Consider the following 23,058-nt stretch of genomic DNA (forward strand, 5'->3'; position numbering starts at 1 on the left):
CCACTGTTTGGAAAGGTTATAGCATAACCGAGGAAACTAAGAGCACTATGCAATTAACGTCGATGATAAAACCTAGCACTTGCCCGGGCTCTCAAGAACTTGAGCATTTCCATATTCATCAAGGTTTTACCAATATCCGTGTCAAGGATCCTGGCAACACAACGTACTACCATGATGAACAATGATGGACGATGCAGATGCAAAGGAAGATAACCTTCTCAGATTTCACCTTAGCAGGGCCAAGGGAATAAAATCTGGATGATCGACCGGGAGACATTTAGCACTCCGCTTCTAATGTTCTCCTTGATGTGCTAGCGTAACCCATTTATAGATATGGTTTGGTATCTAGGACATCAAGTTAAAGGTTGGACTTCGGGAGCACAAAATCCATAAGGATCAACTTCTAGAATAAGTCACGCGAGATCCTCATGGGAGGTGACCAAACGGCTTAATCAAGATACTACAACAATAGTGCTTCCAGCTTGGTGCGTCCACTTCACCGGAACCTATATCATAGTTCTTGGAAGAGGTTCCAACCATCATATCTACCTGAGATTCAGATCTGGTTGGTAACAGAATATTTCAGACAACATGTCTGGAAAAGAAAGTTTGCAACACAAACCGATGAGATAATGTTGCGAGATTCTCGGGAAATGAACTACGGTAGTAAGCTCCAAAACATGAGCTGGTTCTGCTACACACATGTGAATATGTTGTCCAGGACAAACATAACCACAGAATAGTCTTACAATAAAACACTACCGAGTTCTGGTTGGGAACCATCATCGAGGATAACGGAATCTTGTACAAGTCCGTCTGGTACCTTCAGGACTAGCACCAAGAACTTACTATCCTTGAACAAATCAACCAGTGGCTTGGTGTGCTAGGGAATACATATGGAGTGGTGGTAATTAAGCTACCAAGCCATAGAATGCTTCGCACATATGCATGACTGATTTGGGACGATTCCAGGGGAAACAAAGCAAACCTTTCTCAAATTCATGGCGGCAACTTACACTTAATGCACATGAACTTGGAGAAAGTCACTTCTTTCACCAAAACATATACCTCATGAGCGGAACACGAAGGTAATGCTTACAAAGTTTCCAACACTAGCTGGATGTTCAACACGAATCATGGAGGAGACAAAATGCCGCTGATGGGCTCAACAGCAACTCATCGGAATTTCCATATCACTGGACTTCCACCATTATGTGAACAATGTGATAGTATTGGTCAGACCAAAAGATGTAATGGTGTATGCTCGAGGAATAAATCACGGGTAAGACAACATTACGAATATCGTTGGTTCTAACTTGATTTGACGATGGCCCACACTCTAATCAAAGTTTGGGCAAGATGATAGGTTCAACAACTGATCACGAGGACCAATCGATGAAGAAATCATCTTTCTACAACAAACACACAAACACCAGGATATCCCTTTGAAACGAACTAAGTTAGGTAGGCTTTTATATTCGAACTCTCCAAGTTGTCGTTTAGCTTAACCAGCTAGCTCAGGGGTATCCAACACGGATTCTTGGAGAAGGGGTGGTTTACAAGAAGCCAACTTGATCACGAGCTCAACATAGCGGTCAGGTGATAACCTGGTGATACTTCCGAGAAGATATTCGGAAAATCATGAACCACCGATATGCTATTAAGCTCGAGAACAATCTTGCTTTTCAGGGCAAGACGAGATGATCACAAGAGCGAGGGACTGGCACAATCCTAACTCATTGATCGAGGAGTGCACCGGAAATAAGGACTAGGTAGCACAATCTATCCTAGAATGAAGATTCAATAATCAGCACGCTAAGAATGAGGTTGTTGTCCATTTAACTACCAAGCAACGGAGTTGTTAGGGCAACGGAGTTGCTAGGAGTATAGATTTCACACATCACGATTCACCTGTCGGTACTCCGGTTGCAACAACACGGAACCGAGGAATGAATAATGAGGGCGAGGAGTATCACTGTATCGAGAGTTCATAGGATGGTGAGCAATTCCCATGATATTCTTGATTTAAATATGGTAATACTCCAAGGTAGAACAGAACAAAAGCTGGATTTGGCATTTTGATCTGTGGAATACAACTGCTTTGACCCAATCCTGGATATGGATGAGGTACTGGAGTTTGTTTCTCCTAGTCATTCCGAATAGAATGGCTTGACGAACCACAAGATTAATAAGCATCGATAACACGAATGCACAATTACTCCTGACTTTCAATTGATAGATGAAGATCGGAATACGAATGAAGAGGGACAACTCAAAGGAACATATATCTTTCTGAGTTGTGGATGCATAGATTAGTATGTCGAGCAAAGCTCAACATTTCTTCCGGATAACCCATGCAGAAGGTAGAACTGGCAGATTCGCAATATAGAATGGAGAACCCATCGAGAGCACTCATGTTGTGATCTTTTGATCCAACAAACATCTGCCGTAAGTGGTTCATAGTATTTGGAAGAAGGAAATACCACGGACCTCGAGGACTAATGAAAAGGTTACTAATATCCTAAAGGAACTAGCAAACACTAACAACACGAGGTAAGTAGAGTGAATCTGGGGTCAAGAACCCAGGAATAGAATGCCTACTAACTAAGTGGCATCACGGGATGCTTTCGAGAATGATGGCCAGAATCATCACACCGGTAACACAAAACATGGCTAAGTTACTAGGTGATACTCAAGACACCTAGGGTCATAATAATAGCTCCATCCTATATACCGAGGCAATGAAGTTCCTCAGCACACTAACTAGTGTGGTTAAACGGGCCCAAAGGAACTTCGAAGCGGTAAGAAGGAATTTGCAAATGCATCAGATAGTTTAGAAACCTAGGGTGACTCAGACAGCATAACGACTGTAAATGCTCGAAAAGATTTGAGACATGCTACGAAAATGGTGGCATAACCACTCGATCATCATAATATCAAGGTTCTGAGATCAACTATGAACATACAGAAGATAGTAGGAGCTGAACTCAAGTTTAGAACCATCACTCCTATAGGTCTACGGATTAGTAACACGTGATCCTAATAGAAAGAAGAGATAGCCTAGTTCCTTAACCCCGTAGGAAAGATAGGATGACTCAGATCAAAAGGCCATAAGGTATAAGGAGTAAAAAGAGCCTTACGTTCCATCCCACAATCAATTCCCTTATATAACTAAAGAATTTCTAGACTCAACTTCGACCAGTTTGGCTTGGTAATCCTACAGGCAGTCAAGCTCTGATACCAAAACTGTCAGGACCCCGATCCTATGCCACACCAATCTAGCATGTAACACCTCATATCACTTTGCGGCCTCACGCACGGTATTCCCACGGGTGTCGCCTTACCAGGCCCGGGACCGTTTGCATCTTTTGGCTCACGTATATGATAGTGTCGCTAGCATCCATATGACAAAGAACCCGGGCTGACATGGCTAGTCGTAAACCCAAAGTGGCACTAACTTACAGGGATAGGCATACATGACCCAGCAACGAACATGTTGGTCATCAGCGAGTGAATCCGGGCTGTAGCAACTGGGCTAGCAGGACTCCGGAGAATCTGGGCTGTAGCAGGCTAACAGGACTCCGGTAGACACCGCGTGACATTTCCCCGAAGGGACAAACACAGGAACGAAGAAGGATACATGCCGGCCAGCCTAAGTGTTCCGGAGCAGTAGCAAGCTACCAAGGCTTAGTGGAAGCACTAGGAGACATTTCCCGGTAAGAGAGGCTACCAAGGATAAACGACTAGATAGTCAGATCCCACACATACCAAGCATTTCAAATCATACACACAATATGCTCGATATGTGCAAATACAACATGGCATCACAACATGACTCTACGACTCAAGTATTTCATTCAATAGGCTCCGAGGAGCGAGATATTACAAACATGGGTCTCATGACCCAACATCCAGAGCATACAAGTTAAAGCACAAACGGAAGCTTAACATGTCTGAGTACAGACATCTACAAATGAAAAAGGCTGAGAAGCCTGACTATCTACCAGATCCTACCGAGGGCACAAGATCGTAGCTGAGGTAACAAGCTAAACGTCGAAGTCCACGCGGAACTACTAGTGAGACGGAAGTCTCTGCAAAAACGTAAAATAGGCAAACGTGAGTACAAATGTACCCAGCAAGACTTACATCAGAACTAACTACATATGCATCATTATCAACAAAGGGGGTGGTGGGGTTTAACTGCAGCAAGCCAACTTTGACTCAATGGCTATCCTGAACTACAACTACAAGTAACTCTTTTGAGGTGGCGCACACGAGTCCACATATTCAACATATCAATACACCACTATGGATCCGCTTCCATCTCCCTACAAGAGCGCCATCCATAGCACTCACGCTTATCTTGCGTACTTTAGAGTATCCACTTTCACTTGTCTATGAACTGTACAGGCAACCCAGAAGTACTTTACCGCGGACACGGCTATTCGAATAGATCATATTAACCCTGCAAGGGTGTACTTCTTCACACACGCTCTCACCACTTACCGTCGTTTACACGACATGTACTCGGCAACCTCCCACCCACCCAGGTTCAAGGCATGGTACTTGCAATTTGGATTTGTTGCACCTATTAAACTGTAGGGGGTTCCCTTACAGTCTTTCTGTCAAAAAAAAACCTTCAAGCGGAAGCCCAGCGAGGGTGTCGGCCACGACCTGACTAACCACACAAGTCTCTCGGCCAGGTTTATCGCCTATTCAGGTTCCATCCGCAAGGAGATCCGGTCGGGGTGTCGCTCATGGCCCCAAAAGATGTGTGCAGGGTTCCCAAGCCCACCATCCGGGTGCTACTTGGTACACCGGGCCACTGTGCCTAGTCTGTCCCAAGCCCACCTGTATCGGGTGCCACTTGGTAGACTACTAACACTACCTACAAACACCAGAAACTAATTGCAACTCCTGGACAGAGATCAGGTTGATTAATAAGTCGAGAGGGGCACTTAAGCATTCCAATGTGTGGTAGTAACTGTTCATGGATCACAAACACAGAACTCAGTTCCTGAGGACGTCTTCAATGAGACAACCCACCATGTACTCCTACATGGCCTCTCACCGCTACTTTTACCAAATCATGTTCACACACTTAGCTCACACACAGTAGGACATGTTCACACACCTCCAATTCATCCCCAATGAATCAGACCTGACTCAACTCTATGCAGTAGCAGGCATGACAAACAAGCATGAATGAGTAAGCACATCAGGGCTCAAACAACTCCTACTCATGCTAGTGGGTTTCATCTATTTACTGTGGCAATGACAGGTCATGCAGAGGAAAGGGGTTCAACTACCGCAGCATGTAACATTTGAATCGTTGTTGTCCTAATGCAGTTAAAGAGAGCAGAAGCGAGAGAGTGGGATTGTATCGGAATGAACAAGTGGGTTTTTCTAGCCTGGCACTTCTGAAGATAATATAGCTCTTCATCGGTGTCATTGATCTCATCGTCGAAACCACGTCTACTGAGAGGGAACAATTACCGACAACAGAGAGGAAACACAATCAATGCAATGCAGAATTATGATGCATGATCATGACATGGCAACATGCTGGTGTTTTGAGCTAATGCAACTAGCAACAAAGTTAAATGAAGTTGGTTTGAACCCTAAGTTCAAATCCAAACTCCATATGTGAAACTCAAATGCCATTTATATGATTTGTACTAAACAGCAGCCATAAGTTGTTCTAACATTCATGAAAATGGTACAGATGGATAGATTGGATTTTTCTGATCATTTTTCATATATAATTTATCTTATTCTGAGTTACGGTTATTTTTCTATGATTTTTAGAAGTTTGGGGTATTTTTTGAAATTTATAAATCATTTCCTGATTTATTTTAATTCCAGAAATACTTTACCACGTCAGCATGACGCCTGTGTGACGTCAGCAAGTCAACAGGGCTGCCCCGGGTCAACCCTGACCAGTGGGACCCATACGTCAGTGTCTCAGGCTGGTTTGGGTGGATGACTGGTGGCTGGTCAACGTTGAATTGACCAAAGTCAAAGCTGACACATGGGGTCCACACAGATTAGCACTAATCTAAATAGGAAGTTAGACTAAACTAATTGGGCTCAGGGACCCACATGTCATCGGCGCAGGCACTAACTACACGAGTTTAGCGCCTGAGCTAATGGCGCCACGTCAGCTGCCGGCGTTTAACCGCCGGCGACCTCAGATCGCGGCGGCATCCGCATCGGGATTGCGCTACAGGCCACGGTTTGGGACGCGGGGAGCATCTACAGGGAGCTGGCGGAGTGGCTCATCCAGTGGTGGAGGCAGCTGGAGCGGGGGTGGCCGGAGTTCGCCGGAGTGGAGCCCGCGGCGGCTGTCGGAGTTAGGTCAAGCTCGGGGTCGGCGTTGCGGTGCACGGGAGGAGGATCTGGTGGGTGTGTTCGACTCCTAGGAGTGTGATGAGTGCGCTTATGGGATCAGACGCGAGCGGCAACGGCTGTGGCTGCGGCGGCGCCATGGTCGGCAGTGATGTGCTCGCGGGCTCGGCGGTGAAGCTAGTTAGGGCACGAAACGGGAGGTAGAAGAGAGGGAAGGATTCCGATGCTCACGGTGAACTCGCAGAGCAGGCCAGTGTGCTCGGGGACGTCCTACATGTGGCGAATCGACAGCGGCGGTGGTCGGAGCCCGAGGTGGAAGACGACGGCGATGGCGATGTTCCAGGCCCTCCCGGCTTGCGTGGCTCATCGAGGACGAAGAAGAGAACGTGGCGGAGCTTCTGGGCGCGTCGGTGAGGCGTGGGGTGGCCGGTGGCCGCGGAAATGGTGAGCGGCGCAATGGGCGGGTTCGGGCGGCTGTGCGTGAGAGTGACAGAGGAGGGGAGAAGCACGGGGAGAGTGAGAGAGAGGTCGGGGGCTGCGTGGCGTCATCCAGATGCGTCGGAAGGGGGGGTAGGCAGGCAGGGAGGAGCTGGCCTCCTCGGCCGCGCGCGTGCGGGCACGCAGCTGCTCCTACTGGCAGGAGGAAGATGACAGGAGGTGCCAGGTGGGCTGGGCCAGCGAACTGGGCCGGCTACAGGTAGGTGGCCAGGTAGTCCTTCTCTCTCTCTCTCTCTCTCTTATTTGTTTCAGTTTTCTATTTTTCTGTAATCTTTAGGGTTTTTCTAAAAATACCTAGACCCTTTCAAAAATCACTAAACTGCACATGCCCACTGTATAGAATATATCCAACATGGAACATTTCAGTTTAGGAGTATTTGGATATTTAAAATATTTTATAGAATTTAAATGTCCAAATTCAAATACTTATGATTTAATCCAGTGATCTTAGGATGACCTAGAAAATTGTGCACCATTTTTGTTAGAGGTTTAAGACCAAGGCCAAGATGATGAACAATTTAGAAGGGCATTTTAGATTGATTGAAATGATTTTATGTTGAACCTATTTGATTTGATCTGGTGCTAGGGTTTGATCAGTCCCCATTTCAAGTTCATTTGAAAAGTTAAACATGATGCACACATGAAGGGCTAGCCTACTGCATACCAGGACCAGGGATGTGACAAACCATGTCCGGATCCAACCTTCAAGGCCGGTGGATGGCCTCCTCTGTCACAGAGGAGGACATCAAGAAGCTTAGGGAGGCCATGTATCTCACCGCCAAAATCCCGCACAGGTTGCCTGCTCAAGGGCAGGTCATCCCCACTCCCAAACCCAACGAGAGTGTCGCATTTGTCTCCCACTTCCTCCGAGGGCTAGGATTTAGTCTTGATCCCTTTGTGAGAGGGCTCATGTTCTATTACGGGCTAGATTTCCATGATTTAGCTCCAGATTCCATCCTTCACATCTCGTCGTTTATCGTCGTGTGTGAGGCCTTCCTCCGCATTACCCCACACTTTGGCTTATGGCTCAAGACCTTCAATGTGAAGCCGAAGGTGATCGATGGGCGACACGCAGAGTGCGGAGGTGCTACAATAAGCAAAGGCGTCGATGCCCCATGGCCAAAGGGTTCCTTCTCGGAGGTGTCCGATTTATGGCAACGGGAGTGGTTTTACATCATAGCTCCCCGAGGTACAAAGCGGGCGGCCGCCCCCGCCTTCCGCTCGGGCCCTCCGCCCCAACTGGCGTCATGTGTCAACAAGGGGCTAGACTAGGGGCCAGTTAATGATGTGCTGACATTGCAAAGCCGCATTGGAGATCTCCTCAAGGGGGACGTCAGTCTTATGAAGGTAATGCAAGTTATGCTAGTTCGTCGGGTCCTGCCATGCCAACGTCGATCTCTCCGTATGTGGGAGTTCAACCCGGAAGGATCGCGAACTGTTCAACAATTCTTTGGCGTGATGCTCAAAGAGATGTATGGATTGTTCTTCGGATCACGAATAAAGTGTCCAGACACCACCGAGGATGCGGGTTTCAACTGCAACCGTTCGGATACCCAAGTAAGTATTTCCGTGACTAAACAACTATCTTTTTATTTGTCACAACATTATTCTGAAAAATTTCTCTCTGCCAGGACTGGATAAGAAAGGCGGAGAGGATCAGGTGTTCGGCCCCCCTTCCCGAAGACTCACCGGATCCTGTACTAACCAGGATGGTTAAGCACTCACCTTATCAAGTGCCATCAAGAGAAGGTGAAGGGAGGAATAAAGAAGCCGAAAGTGGGCTTCACACATTATACATCCAAACCGGGGGAATTAGTGTCTCCACAAAGGAGGATAATCGGGGAGGTGAATCTAGAATCCCCTCTCCCCAAGGGAAGAAAAGGGCCGCCTCTGAAGACTTGGAAACAGAGGTTCCCAAACAAGGGAAGATGCCTTCGCCAGGGGGCCCTACCCCAGAGGGCATTCTTACCGCACAACGCCCGCAAGGGGGCCAGCCCTCGACTGAGCCGTAAGTGAACAAAAGTACTTTCGTAAATATATCCTGCTTCATCTCTGAGAACAATAACCGAGACATGTATCTTGCAGTCCGACATGTAGCCCTTCTCAACAGAGTTCATCTTCGGGGGATCTTCTTCCGGAGATGATGGAGAGCGAAATGCCTCCTCCTGCATCCCCGCCTCATAGGGCGGACGACCCCGAGGTGTTGTCACGGAGGATTTCTCCTTATCCGCCATGGCCAAAAGGTAACTCTTCGGCCGCCCTAAGTCCGGAGTATTCGGCTCCTAAGTAGAGCAATAGAAAGAGTCCGGGACTGTCCAGTGCACAACCGAACACACTGATGGGTCTTCTGGAGCAAGCGGCTATCTCAGAGGCGCATTGTACCTTAATGGGTACGGTGGTTGAGAGGATTTCATCCGCCAAGAACGGGTTGAATGAAACTTTACGAGCCTGCTAAGAAGCTTTGAGGTACGCCAAGTAATATATGTGTATTTTTGATAGTACCACACATGCTAGGTGTGCTCTGTATAGGTAGTAGCCCCTGAGACTCTGGTTGCCGTCCAGAGGCGGTAAACAGAGGATCATAATCCCAGGTAATGATCGTGCTGCTTTTATGTGCAGGCGGCTGAGGGTCCGGCGGCTGACCAGACTGCTGATTTTGCTGAACTGAAGCGGCAGCTTGACGTGGCGGATGCCGACATCACGCTTGTGAACAAGCGGCTTGACGAGGCATAGGGTATGTATTTTCGGCTTGTCAGCAAATATTAAGAGGAGCATGATGCTAGTATCTATAATATGTTGTGACTGCAGATGGAGCTGCTGCCGTGGAGACCCTTCGGGCGGAGCTTGCCCGAGCCAAGGAACAAGCCAGAAGAAGTGATGTGGCTGCCCTAAAGGCGGCCGAAGAGTTAGAAGCCGAACAGGCTGCTCATCGCTAGAGCAAAGATAAGATAGCAAGATAGCCATTGAGCTGAAAGATGCCGCCGGCCGCTATGAGCTCCTTGAAAAGGAAAACCAAGCGAAAGCGATTGACCTGAAGAAGGCCTTGGAGGCAGCCAAGGAAACTCACTCTGAAATTAGAGGAATAAGGGAAGAGCTTCATGAATCTGGAGATATCACAGCTGGGAGGCCCTTCTTGTTGCGGATGAAGTTCGGAGATCCGAAGTATGCCCCTCCGGATTAGTTATGGAGTGCTGCAGACGCGTATGCAGATTTGGCAAAGAGTGCTGCTAATGCGACTGAGTTTTTCAAAGATCAGAAAGATCATGAGGTGGAAAGGTTGTTCTGGTCGCAGTTCAGTGCCCCGACGCGTCCGCTGTCGTTGAATGAAAAAATGGCCGCATGGGTCGAGCTCCATAGGTTGTCTGAGCTTGCTATGAGGTCTGTCGTGGATCATCTTTGGCCGAAGGGACCAAGGACGGACAATTATTTTGGTTTAGTACAACAATTCCTTGGTGTTGTGTCGCATATCGACGTGCATAGAGGGTGCCCGGATGGCTCTTGCCCGTGTTAAAACATATTGGGCAGGGATGGAGTCCACCGCTGTAGCAACCCGGGGTCCGGTAGGAGGCCGGGACCCCGCAAGCACTATTTTGGAGAAGTCCTAGAAGGCGCCTGTTTAATAGAGGCTCGGTGCTCGAAGAGTACCATATTCGGGTGACATGTATCTGAATTGTAAAAACAATGCTATTTTGATTATAAAGGCTGTGTTTATACTTTTGCCCGAAAGTATTATAGTGCCTCTTGTGCGGCCGTTTATGTATGTATATAACCTGAAAGTTTGCAGTCGCCCGGCTTCAGCCCCCACGCATATAATGCGGGGGTGTTTGAAAAAAGCACGTAATCACACTTGATCCAACGTCTTGGTCCATTAAGGAGGTGATAGCGCGGTGAACTAGGCAATCGGACTATATAGCTTTAACACTTTCACTTAGCCATAGGAGTTTGACGGTGGGGCTACTATATAGCCCCTGGTACTTCCGTGTTCATCCGAATATGGTGCACATTCGTACGTGACCGGGAAACCAGTCCTTCGTTAATGCGGAGGAATCACGAAGATCCCACTGAGTCATCGAGTGGTTGACTAGTCTTGCGCTGTATCATGACAGTCAGTTTTCGGCTTTCTCTACTGAGGTGCTCATCCAGATGAACCAGGGCACAATCGCAGTAGTTCTCCCGATGCCACCTTAGCCGATAGAGCGGAATGTAAGGTAGCAAAACACGTGAGCCGGGCAAACCCAACTATTGACCAAAGACATGATTCAGAGCTGATGCATATAAGGCCAAACTCGCGACGCCGAACACTCCCTAAGGTGTCCGGACTTTATAACATATACTGGGCTAAGTAAGGCCCTCGATAATGAGCCCTTAGTTTCCAGGTACATGCATTAGTCTGGCGTTGCGAAATGCCAATGACGCCAGTATCCCTCCCGGTTGTGTTAATTGTCCGGAGGGTATGAAGCAACAACAGATGTTAAAAAAAGGTTTACGCAGGGTCTTAATCTAAAAAGAAACCTTTCAGCGGGGCCCTGCTGCACGTTTGCGCCTTTGTCTCCGTTGTGCCGTATCCTGGAAGGCTGTAGCACGATGATCATCTGTAAAAAGGAAAAACCCAGGTGAAAGACTTCGTGCGAAAAGTTGGTTATTCTGAACGAACCATGAAAATGTAGTCTGTTATTGTATTAATAGGGTCAAGCCGAACTATGGGCTTTTTTACATGCGGGCAGCCCCTAGCACCACCTATGGGGGTATATCCATTGACCCAAGCTCAGGTTTATCTGGGTTGTTACAACTCGTGGTGCGCCGGACTCGTCTAACCGTGTTCATGGTCTTGACGATCGATCATTTATTTTGGTTGGAGAGGCCGTTATTGTTCGGCTGCTAGATCCGCCACATATTCTTCCGCATGTAAGGAACGGTCTGTATTTCCGCTAACTATGATGACACCACATGGACCGGGCATCTTAAGTTTAAGATAAGTATAGTGCGGTACTGCATTGACACGAGTGAAGGCCTTTCTTCTGAGTAGTGTGTGATAGCCGCTTCGGAATTGAGCAATGTCAAAGATTAATTCTTCGCTTCTGAAGTTGTCGGGAGAACCAAATACAACCTCTAGTACTAGAGAGCCTGTGCAACGGGCCTCTACGCCCGGTATTACTCCTTTAAAGGTAGTATTACTTTGGTTGACTCTTGACGGGTCTATCCCCATTTTGCGGACAGTGTCCCGATATATCAGATTAAGACTACTGCTGCCGTCCATAAGGACTCGGGTGAGATGGTATCCGTCAATTATTGGGTCGAGCACCAAGGCAGCCGATCCTCCGTGCCGAATACTAGTCGGATGATCCCTGCGATCAAAGGTGATCGAGCAGGCCGACCAAGGATTGAACTTGGGGGCGACGGGCTCTACAACGTATACGTCTCGGAGTGCGCGTTTGCACCTTCTCTTTGTTATGTGAGTTGCGTAAATCATATTCACTGTTTTGACTTCTGGTGGGAATTTTTTTGTCCCCCAGTGTTCGGCTGGCGAGGCTCATCCTCGTCTTCACTTGGCGTCTCCCTCCCTTTGTGTTTGGCGTTTAGCTTGCCGGCCTGCTTGAAAACCCAACATTCTCTATAGGTGTGATTTGCGGGTTTTTCGGGGGTGCCATGGATCTGACATAATCTATCTAGAATCTTATTTAGGTTGGTCGGTCCATCTCTGTTGCCTTCAAATGGTTTTTTCCGTTGACCGGGTCGAGAGCCCCTAAATCCGACGTTGACTGCCGTGTTATCTGGGTTGTCTTCATTGTTTCGACGTTTCTTTTTAGTGTGTCGCGGCTTCCTGTTGCCATCCCTGACTTCGGATGTGCCTGAGTCACTGGTGCCGCTACGGGCCAGCCAACTGTCCTCGAGTGCACAAAAGCGGGTCATAAGGCTTGTTAGGGCTGCCATTGTCCTTGGCTTTTCCTGGCCGAGGTGTCTGGCAAGACATTTGTCCCGTACACCGTGCTTGAAAGCCGCCAAGGCTTCGGCATCTGAGCAGTCGACGATTTGATTCTTCTTAGTGAGAAATCTGTTCCAAAGCTTTCAGGCTGACTCTTAGGGCTTGAATTATGTGACTTAAATCGTCTGCATCTGGAGGTCAGACATAGGTCCCTTGAAAATTGGCCCTAAAAGCATCCTCAAGCTCTTCCCAACTTCCAATTGAGTTTTGGGGGAGGCTTTTCAACCAGTGCCGAGCTGGTCATTTTAACTTGAGGGGTAGGTATTTTATGGCATGGAGATCATCTCTGTGAGCCATGTGGATGTGAAGGATAAAGTCCTCAATCCAGACCCCAGGGTCTGTTGTTCTGTCGTATGCCTCTATGTTCACAGGTTTGAATCCCTCTGGAAATTCGTGATCCAGCACCTCATCGGTGAAGCACAGGGGGTGCATGGCACCCCTATATTTGGATGTGTCATGGCATGCTGTCGACGGTTGTTGTGTTCGGTTTTGATTCCGAGCTGGTATTTGATCAATATGATTGTTTTGGTGGCTGTGATCCTGCGCCAGAGCACGCTTCCTAGATCCATAGAGGGACCTGGCCATACCGAATTTTTTGTCCAGGAGCTCATGTAAATCGTGTGCTGACTTGTGTGCGGCATCATTAGCCGCCCTATCGCGGCCACGGGGTGGTTGGTCCAGCTGATCGACCGTTTTATTTTTTGGCTGAATGGGCTCTATAGCCTCATCGTCGAATTCGAGCAGCAGCTTGCGCTTTGGGTTGCTCTTTGTGTGGCGATCTCCGCTGTATTTTTCTTCAGTGTCGAGCACTTTATTCCATCTGCGATTGAGCGTATCCTGCACGGCCTTAAGCCTTTGCTTCTGCTTCTTCAGGCTCCTCGCGGTGGCAATAAGCCTTCTATGGAGGTTCTCTTGTTCCAAGTGTTTTTCCGGGATGATGCGTGCATCGTCGTGTGGACTGTTCTCCTCTCCGGAGACAGGTTGATGAATTTTACCCTCGGGATCGTTGTCATTGGACATCTTCTCCGGACTATGTTCACCGTCCCCTAGCTCATCCTGCTCCATCGCTGGGTCCATGGGGTCGTCGTTTCCTTTGGAGTCGACCGGGGTGTTATTCTTTCTTGCGCTGTTATCGCTATTTTTACTGTGGCGGGATTTAGAGCGGCGCCTCCTTCGTCGCTTTTGTTGCTGCTTGAGGGGATTATCCTCTGTTGCATCCTTCCGTTCCTCGCCGTTGTTTTCTTTTGGTGTATCCACCATATATATATATCGTATGATGAGGTGGCTGTCCAGCGCCCCGTGGGCGGTGGTTCCTGTTCGTCTCCAGCATTGTCGTCCATACCGTCGATGTCTTCGGAGTCAAAGTCGAGCGTGTCGGTTAAGTCATCGACAGTGGCTATTAAAAGGGTGGTGGGTAGGGAACGAATTTCCTCATCGTCCGCTTCCCACTCAAGCCGGACATAGTTCGGCCAAGAGTCTCCTGACAGAGAGAGAGACCTCAATGAATTTAGTACATCGCCCAAGGGCGAGTGTTGAAAGATATCCGCAGAGGTAAACTCCATGATTGGTGCCCAATCAGATTCGATAGGCACGGACACACGCGGTTCAGAGCCTGTAGCCGGAGATGAGTCCGAGGGTCCGATGACACCGACCTCATAGGAGGTGAGGTCATTGTTCGGCTCTATCGCCGCTGAGGGTGCGGCCTCCGTGGCGGGGTCCATCCACCCATCCTCGGATGGCACGATCTGCCCCGGATTGAGGGTCGGGGCAGCCGCAGGTGTAATCTCCCGAACACTGTCCGATGGCAGATCTATGTCATGCCCGTCGTGACTGTTCGGCGCACCTGACATGAGCTCGAATCCGTCGAAGTTCAAGTCTCCGCGGATGTTGGCAGTATAATTCAAGCTTCCAAACCTGACCTAATGGCCAGGGGCATATCTATCAATCTGCTCTAGATGGCCAAGCGAGTTGGCCCGCAGTGCGAAGCCACCGAATACGAAGATCTGTCTGGGGAGGAAAACCTCACCCTGGACCGCCTCGTTGAAGATGATTGAAGGAGCCATCAAGCCTTATCGCGACAGCACAGGGGAACTCTCAATGAAAGCACCAATGTCGGTGTCAAACCCGGCGGATCTCGGGTAGGGGGTCCCGAACTGTGCATCTAAGGCTAATGGTAACAGGAGGTGGGGGACACGATGTTTACCCAGGTTCAGGCCCTCTCGGTGGAGGTAATACCCTACTTCCTGCTTGATTGATCTTGATGATATGAGTATTACAAGAGTTGATCTACCACGAGATCGTAGAGGCTAAACCCTAGAAGCTAGCCTATGATTATGATTGTTCTTGTCCTACGGACTAAACCCTCCGGTTTATATAGACACCGGAGGGGGCTAGGGTTACACAAAGTCGGTTACAGAGAAGGAGATCTACATATCCGAATTACCAAGCTTGCCTTCCACGCAAAGGAGAGTCCCACCCGGACACGGAACGAAGTCTTCAATCTTGTATCTTCATAGTCCAACAGTCCGGCCAAAGTATATAGTCCGGTTGTCCGAGGACCCCCTAATCTAGGACTCCCTCAGCAGCCCCATGTGGCCTCGCACCATGCAGCGTTTCCGGACGGTGCTGGCGACCGCCGGCGTCGTAGCCCTTGCCGATGCCGGCTTCGCCTCTCGCATGGACGACATGATCGTCCGCTCCATCCACAAGTTCACCGCCGTCAAGAAGCACGCGGACGACCTTGCTGTACTGCTCCAGCCTGCGCGCCTAGGCTCCTCATTGCCTGCCACCCTCATTAGCCTCCATAGTGATGAACTCTTTGAAGCCCTGGTGGCCTTGCAGGTGCCGGAGGTCGTGAAAAAAATGTGCACCTCGAGGCCGTGCTCGCCGCGCAGCACCTCGCCATGCAAGAAACGGTTGACCTGCACATCCATGTCTATGAGGAAATCGTCTACATAGGCCACTACAAGGCCAGCGAGGACAGAAAGACGTTGGCCTTCTTCCAGCGGCTGGAATCTTTGGACGCCATTGTTCAGAAGCACCTTGACCTGGCCGCAAAAGCCATTGCTATTTGGCCACCGTTCGATGGGTCGGCGCCCTAAGTCGAGGAGGTGGACATCATCGATGGATGCATATTTCTTCTTATCTCCTGTAACCAGCAATGCATCGCCTCGTGGACTTAATGTTTTATTAGAGTATAGTATTTTTATTCCAGTCGTAACATTTTCACTTTGAGGTGGGGCCGCAGTTGAGCAAACTGACCATCGGCAAATCCCCACCCCGCCCACCGCACATCGGCTGAGTTAGAATTAGAAGAGAGAAACGGGGGAGAAGAGCTAGCTGTAGCACGGACGCTGTTGGCAGATGGGAGTCATGTTGATAAAATAGGAGTACTTAGCACTCATACCTCTTTTTTTTGAGGGAAAAAGTAGTCGTACATCTAGTACCACTAGTTGGGTGCGTGTGACCTATACATGTCATCACTTTAGGTCTCCTTTTCGAACCGCAGCTACGCTTCATAGTACATATTTTTCACGCATTTATCCTCCTATATGTACTCCTAGGCTATTTCCACGCGCTCCCTTTCGCTGACATGTGGGACATAGAGCATCTGGGTCGTAGTGCATGCACGACTCGAAGCATATGCAACCATGCTGGTGTACTTTACATTTCAGACCTCACGAATTACATGCAAACCCCCCGCAAAAGAATAAATAAATAAATGAATTACTACATGCAGATCAGATTATTTTTATAGAAACCGGAGCACGTTCATTAAATTTTGGACATAAAACATTTATAAAAAATGACCAGACCTAAACCAGTCTAAGGGCCTCTTTGATTCACAGGATACTGAAAACACAGGAATGGGGAAAGTATGATGGAGATGAACCGAGACAAGGAGGAAGAGGAGTAGTATTGTACATGCTACAGACTGGACTGTAGCGCATTGTTTTTTATGGCCATATCACCACATTGTTTTTTCTATGGCCTATCGCCTGCTGGTTCACTGGGCTGCCGTGGTTCGCACTCCTCCTACATGAGTAGTAGTAAGAGTATATGCGCTATATATACCGCATGATTCTTTGCTCCTTACGTACTTCACCGGCATGTGGGAGAGCCAGCATCTGGGTCAACGTGTCATGCACTAGATTAGAGCGGGGAATGGAAGGGGGGCATCACCCCGGTCGTAGCGCCAATAATTCATGACTATAGTGAGTAGTCATATCATAGGACCCCGTCTTTCCAGCAGTAACACTCCGTCAAATCGCACAACCCTACCTTTCCAGCAGTAAGTTGAATCTGCTACTCCCTCGCTGGTTGTAATGGGGAGTATCATATACTAGTATCATGCATATGATACTAGTGTATGATACTACCTCCCTAATGCATAGTATCATATTATTAGTACCATGTAGTACTTTAGTTATTGTCATGCATGACACAAACCAACTTAGCATTTATTATGATACGGTATCATGATATGATACTCAACCCTCTCTCTCTTCATTTAATTTTACTAGTTGACCCGTTGTGACAAATGGCGCAGAGACTCGCTAAAAACATGTTGTATATGAAAATAGTTTCATTTTGCAAAAACATATTCAATACTGGTAGTAGAAAGCACATGTGCTAGATCATGCTATATTGAAAATATGTTTATCACCCGGAGAAATCTGAGTGTGAAAAACAAACCATATTTGTATAACATGTATAGACAGTTAAGGAAGCTCTTTTTTAGCTGAAAATATGGTTACCACGCTCAGAAATCTGAGTTTGAAAAGAAAAATTTATATAAGAACATTAAATGGCAGAATGACCCAGTGGCAACATGTAGTGCTAAATGTTAACTACAAATCTGTAGGTTGTCCGTTTGGGCATCTTTCTCATTTTTCTAAATTTTGAAATTGCAATATATTGGTATGCTTTCCTCTGCCTCATCAATCCCCACAATCAGGATGTGCGTAGGCAGCTCTATGCATGAGAAGGGCTTCCAAGTGGCACGCTCTCTGGATGACCCATTGCGCCAAATGGCGCAGAGGCCTATTTAAAACCATGAACACTTTGAAAATATTTGCATTTGTTAATAACTATACGCTTGAGCAATCACATAGGACACGAATTGCAGTGGCGGATCCAGGTTTGAAGTTACCCGAGGCGAACTTTTACAAGCAACAAAAAATCAAAGCCTCGATAAACGATGCAATCATATATGTTAATCAAAAAATTAATTAGTTGATAGTATACATTCAGGCAAGATGATCAGCACAATGAATTGTTTAAAAAAGTTTCATTCTCAAGGACTATAAAAAAATCTATAACACAGAGAAAACGTATAAAATCTAACTTGTATTCCCGCTGGCTAAATCTTCCAACAACTTGTATTCGTAATTAAGTATTCAGCTTTCAAGAATTAGGTCAACATGAAAACAATTAAAAATGATAGAGCTAGAAGAGCAGAAAATAAGGGAAGATCAAAAGAACATGCTCATTGCTACCTCTGTTGGCTACTCGCTCGTAGTTTTGAGCGGGATGCATGGCTGTGGCAGTGGGGAGACTGTCTCTTGCGTGGACGGCCGCAGAAACAGGTGGACTTCCTTATCCTCCAACGAACACCTTTGGTTGGAAGAACCTGGGAAGGGCCGCAGGGGAGGGCATCACGTCAGGGTCAAGAAGGCGAGGCTGGGCGACGGCGTGATGGTGGCTGATCAGTATCGATCGATAGGCATCGGGAACATCACAGGCTGCGTACAGAAGTGAAATGGGCTGCTTAAAGGAAAATAATGGGTCATCTCATGTTTTATTGGGCCTTACTCACTGGCCCATCTCCTACTCGAAGCGTTTTCTTCTCATATCATAATCCTGCTCCAAGCGTTTCCTTCTTCTTCTTGGTAGCCTGCGTACACGAAGCTCCTGACGTCTCTCATGATGACCTGGACTGGCCAAAGCAGTCCGGGGGTACCCTAGGTTCCCAAAATTTACCCGGGGCGGCCGCCCCTACACGACCCCACACTGGATCCGCCCTTGATGAATTGTAACTACTTTTATAAAAAAAAATAGACTTGTCTTTCAAAATATATACTTGAGCATGCATAATTTGTTATGTTATTCAGGAACACAGAGGCATAAGTTTTAAAAAAATTCAAACAAATAATGAAATGTAAAAAGTTGCTTAATGTAATTATGCAACAAATTAGAACATTGGTGGGTCAAATAACTGAGCCTGTAATTAGAAAGTCCAAATAGCTTACGCTAAAAAGAAGGTAAACATAGGCGACACAGTAAAAAAGAAGGTAAACATAGGTGACACAATAAAGCCTGGTTTGATGAACTCTATTGCACACTTTGTGATGTTTCACGAATAAAGCTACCCCTCAAAAAAAAAGTGACACAATAAAATGTACTTAATACACGACGAACATTTCTTAGAAATAGTGGTCAATTACATCATATAATTTGGTTCTGTACAAAAGAAAGTTTCCTCTTTTGTGTGTATATATATATATCCTAAACACCCTTGCGATGAACTCTTCGTCTTTGTCCACAAATTTGGTTATTCACCATCCAGCATGTCTGTTGCAGTCTCCTGAAGCATAGGAACAACATAAGTTAAAACAATCTGGTCAAACATACACTAAGAATATACTCATGGCCTGGTCATTATCAACAGATTAAACCAAAGTTATAGTGCAGCAGGTTCTCTGTAAAGAATTAACCTGGAAATGTCGTTCTTCAAGCTGACTACTAGGTCCTAGCAGAAGATGATGCATCTAAGCGAAGCTGCCTGGAGATTTCTTATATGTCCCTTGCTCTCTACTGCAACAGATAGTTGGAATGGCATATAAGATAAGTGTGAGGTACTGACAGAAGCTCACTCTCAAAAGGCACATTCAGTATGTGTATGTAATGATATAGAGGCGTCATTAATTAAGTAACCTGACTAAGTTGTTGCATATTTCTTCAAGGGACAACTGTTTACATATTTCTTCTATATCCATTGCTCTCTGATGTCACGATGAAAATGGCAAACAAAGTAATTCTTAGGCATTGATATTACTGACTTACTTGTTCGCAGGTGTATACTGAAATCGAGAGCATAAAGGTAATATGTTATAGCATATATCTGGACTGTAAGTAACAAAAGAGTAGTCTCTTTCCTTTTTTTAACATAACAGTCTACTTATCTGATGTACTTGGACTAACAGGAACATAAGAAAACACCAATGACTAATCATTTGGAAGGCAGCATGGCTGAGTCCTACACATGGCTAGTTAAGCCCTCTTGCCAAGCTGGAAAGTTTCTTACAAATGCGGAAATATCCATAAGATTGCATCTCTCATGTTCTACTCAAATAATATTTTGTATATATCAGAGGTTTCAAAAGTTAGGTACCAGTTAACTCCTATTGTGTTTGTTTGTATATATATCATTGGTCTGTTTTATTCTAGGGCCTTACTAACACACCAAAAAAAATACGCTTCCGTGATGATACGTGTTTGTCACAGTAGGTCGCGTTTTTTGTCATGCATGTACATCCATGACAAATTTATGACAGAATCAAGATAGTCATACCTGTGCTATCGTAGAAGTGTTCCATGACATTACCAAAATTATCATCATGGAAGTGTCCACTTCCATGACGATAAATCGCGCATCACAGAAGTGCTTTCGTCAAGGGTGACCGACACGTGGCATCCACCGTAATGGAACACCGTTAAGCTATCGGGTCGGGTTTTGCATCTGATAACCCGTTAACAACCCCGAACAATTGGGATTTTCCACATGTAAAATCATCAATGGCGGGAGGAAACACGTTTGGCTCATCGTTAGGACAGATGTCATCCACTCATTGGACAGAAGGCGCCTATGATACGTCGACACATGGCACGGCCCAACAGAGGCCCATTCCTATGAAAAGGCCGGCCCGTTTAACTTGGTCAAAAGGTGGCGGCCCGGCCCATGGAGATCCTGTTAACGACCTATTCACATATAAGCCCATTTACAGCCCGCTAACCCAAGGCCCGTTACGCCCTATCCGAATTAGGCCCAAGAGCGTCATCTGGGCCATCCAATATGATTCCAACCCGTTTTCACTTCTGGCCCATGTATGGCCCATGACGTCTTTCTGCCCATATGAGGCCCTATGTAACTCTTGGCCTATTAACGGCCGGTGGTGAAACTGGCCCGCAATGAACAATGTATCACTTTACACCCATTAACGGCCCGTGGTGAAACTGGCCCGCAATGAACAGTGTATCACTTTATACCCATTAAGGGCCCGTTATTCAGTTGGGCCGTTTCCAGCCCATGTTATCTTTCGGTCTTCTCAGAGCCGATTTATTCTTGGGCTCATTTCTAGCATTTGTTTACTTACGGCCCGTTACTGTCATTTTCTGCTTGTGGGCCAAATTCAGCCCGTGGTTACAGTCGGCCCGTTTGTGATCCATTAATACGTTGGGCCGTTTTCATAGCGTCATCAAATACGGCCTATTAATGATGGCCCGTTATGGTCGGCCCATGAACGGACGATTCCAACTCTAGCCCGTTTACGGCCATAATGCGGCCTATTATTGGCCCATGTTTGTCCAATCGATCATACGACCCGTATAAGGCCCATTGAGGATACGACACGTAGAAGGCCCATTGTTTCTACGGCCCGTAGAAGGCCCATTGTTTCTACGGCCCGTAGAAGGCCTACTATTTCTACAGCCCGTAGAAGGCCAACTGTTTCTACGGCCCGTAGGAGGTCCAGTGTCACTACAGTAAATATTAGCCCATGGTTATTGTGGCCTACTTTTAAAAAATAGGTTATTGCAGCCACTAGCAAACCATGGAAAAAGAACTGCACTGACTACAAGCAAACAAATAAAAAAGACAACAAGGAAATAAATAAGCAAGCAACTTATGCTAGGCTATCATGGCTATTACACATATTACATCCACTGGGCATCAAAGTTCGCCACCAGCGCAAATATAGGGAACAAAGCAGCATATAAACGCCGCAGCAAAACAAGTCCAGAACTGAAACCACTTCAGAAGAGTTCAAGAAACAATATCCTGGGTACCCATAATGCTGGCAAGATGCTTAGCAAGCTTATTAACTTTCTCTTGTTTGGCGCTTAAATCCTCCAGCGCTTGCTGTTGCACAAGAAAGTACACATCTGAATTCTGCAGGGACTTCCTCAGTCCTTCGGCTTCTTGCCGCAGCACATCTAACTGATGCCTTTCAGCTTGTAGCTGAGATGAAGAAGCCGAAGTGATTCAGGCAGCAAGTTCGAAGAGCTTGTGCCAGCGGTACTGGCCAGTAACTCGAACACTACATCAACGCAGGACTGTGGGGTTTTCTCACTGTCTACAAGATCGTTTTTATCACCTTTCTTAGAGACCAACAGGGTTGTCTCACTATCTTGAACCTTATCTACATTACTTTCTCTACCATTGCATAGTGGGGTGCTCTTCTCCAATATTCTGTTTGCATACTACAAGAGAAACAAGCAGACACATCACATGTTTAGCTTATAGTATACGAAACTCATTTTGGTAAATCGGTTCAGTAGTAAGGTGGACAGGATAATAGCATGAAACAAACATATATCTATGTACTATGGTCACTGTATTGTCCATATCATTCTAGTTTATGTTCCCTAATAAAGATAGAGATACAGTTCAACTCATATATTTTGAAGACACAACAGCATAGACAGAATATAAGTGTGAGAAACTACACAACATTGGCAGCACTTGTAATGTGCATCACATGAGAACATAACTGTTTATACAACTTAAACTAAAATCAACATAGAGCAAGAAGTTAGAACAGCAATCCAGTTAAAGAAATAGGTTTAAATCATACCTATTGCGCCATTGGAGTATCAATTGGATCCTTCAACTTCGAAAGTAGTTATTATGAGTAAATACAGTGATGCAACAGCAAAGGAGTATGGACCATAGCTACGGAATCTGACCTGAGAACAGTTGCTCTTCTGCTTTAAACGTGGAGTTTGGGTTAGCTGTGGTGGTCTTCGTGCTTTGGGCACTGCAGTAGCTTTACAAACTGCTCGTGTGGGGGTACTCTATGGTGGACATGGTGCTTTGTCAACTATAAGTGGGTTACTATCTGCTGGGGTTGCGGTTAGATGGGTTGTAACTGGTTCTCTGCCCAACGGTGTAAGTGTGCAATCTGGAAGAGTCTCGATTATGTGTGGTGGGCCTAGTTTGTGGGCCAGTA

Source organism: Triticum aestivum, chromosome 4B, assembly GCF_018294505.1.
Source record: "Triticum aestivum cultivar Chinese Spring chromosome 4B, IWGSC CS RefSeq v2.1, whole genome shotgun sequence".
NCBI classification, from domain to species: Eukaryota; Viridiplantae; Streptophyta; class Magnoliopsida; order Poales; family Poaceae; genus Triticum; species Triticum aestivum.